A 2,029-nucleotide genomic window follows, 5' to 3' on the forward strand; every position below is an offset into this window, starting at 1 on the left:
CAATCAGTGTGTTTGAATAATTAATTGACTGAATGTACAGGTAAGATATTCTCCATCATTCAGATGTCCTCAGTCAAAAGCAATTCCTCTCTTACTGAAAGGAGAGAAAGAAGATCTGATTTCAGATCATCTGAGGGACGTAGCTATGAGATAGGAAGAAGTTATAGAGTAATCTAAGCAGGCTTTTCTCCAAGACGGAGGAATCATACAACAAATTACATTCCTACAATTCATTGTGGTTTTTTAAAAATAGAACATCTTTATTTTATATATCCTGTTCTCTTCAGCTTTTACACTGTACATATTAGGGTGCCAATAATACAGACAGAAAGTAAATATAAAATAGAAGCATGTGTGGCTGAGCAAGTAGTATGTTATCTTACTGATCATGGACAGGCTGACTAATAGGACATAAAAGAGAACAACTGTACAGATGTGACAGGCACTAGCGGCTCATGACTGTAATCCTCACTACTCAGGAAGATGAGATGTAGGGAATCTGTAAAGTCAACCACCAAAAAAGACAGAAGGAGCTGTGGCTTAACTATAGAGCACTAGCCTTGAGCAAAATAGCTCAAGGACAGCTCCCAGTCTCTGCATTCAACACCCATGACCAGAAAAAAAAGTGAAAAAGTGCAGCAGTGGAACTCACTGGACCCTGATGAAAGTAAACTTTGCAAGTCATGGGTGGCAACTGGAGGGAGGGACTGGGAGAGAATGAGGGAACAGATGACACTGTAGAAAAGGAAATGTACTCATTACCTGTAATTCTAATCCCTCTGTACACCACCGCTATAGTAGCAATGAAGTAAATTAATTTAAAAAAGAATTATACAGATGTGAGAAATGTTGATGTGGAAAGCTTTTGACTACTATTACTGAATGCAATGCTCAATACTGTCTTTGAGATCAGCATGTAGGTGAAAGTTAATGAGCAAAGAACCCATCCCAATGCAAATCACATACAAAGATCTACAAGCCACTGTTGACAGAGGTGTTAGAATAGGACAAACTTAGCACATTAGGTTTCCAAGAAACACATAGAGGGAGAGATGGAGGTCACATGGCCAGCCCAACAGATGTGATGTGTTTGGCAGTGAGATTGCTGGTATTGTGTAAAGACTCTTGAATGACCATGTGATTGTCTGAAGTCACATCCATAGACTAGCTGATTCAATGACTGAGGAAGTGGAGGTGCATACTTGCATAAAGCACACTGCAGATCCTGTCTTCAAACAGCTACCTGTGAAAGCAGTGTGGAAGTGGAGAGGCAGAGGCCAGCAAGTGATGGCAAGAGAGGAAGAGCATGGATGTGTGGAGGCTGCTCCCAGACAAGACGAAGTTCTTTAAAGATGATGAAGCAGATGAGAAGAGCTGTCCAACAATAAACAGTTTCCACTCCTGAACTTCATTAATGTGAAGAGCATCTTATAATGTTTAGGAATTGACATACCATGGGGAAGGGATTGCCATGTGAACATCATAAATAAAGCCAATGCAATTTCTTCCTATGACTTTCCTACCTCCTCACCTTACATAGCATTTACTGCTCTTGCTGCAGTGGGTATTGCCCTTGGTCTTCAGGCAATACTGAGTTCCATTCTTTTGGAAGCAGAAGGAAAGAATATTGATTTTCTTTGTAGTGTTTTATGTTTCAAAAAATTTGAAACCTTAGACAAGGAAAATTGCCTCATCTTGATAATACTAGGAAGTTTGAAAATCATGTAATGCTACCAGCCCTACATTATGGAAAAGGTAGGTCTCTAAAAGGAACCAAGATATAGACAGTTGTGTCTACTGGCTGTTTGGGATTATACTAACTATTGTAAGTAATTAATAGTTATTCTGGTCTTCTATATCAATCATATAACTTTAACTTAGGAAACAATGATAAGCATTTTTTGCAAATGTTTCTCAAGAAAATATAAATATTTGTGTCTTAAACCTTTGCTAAGCTAGGTGGGGATGTTGGAGATAGAACTGCATCTTTAATACTCTTGACGTCAGTTACATAATACCTGTTAGGATG

This window comes from Dipodomys ordii, unplaced genomic scaffold (assembly GCF_000151885.1).
Source record: "Dipodomys ordii isolate 6190 unplaced genomic scaffold, Dord_2.0 Scaffold22, whole genome shotgun sequence".
Lineage (NCBI taxonomy): Eukaryota > Metazoa > Chordata > Mammalia > Rodentia > Heteromyidae > Dipodomys > Dipodomys ordii.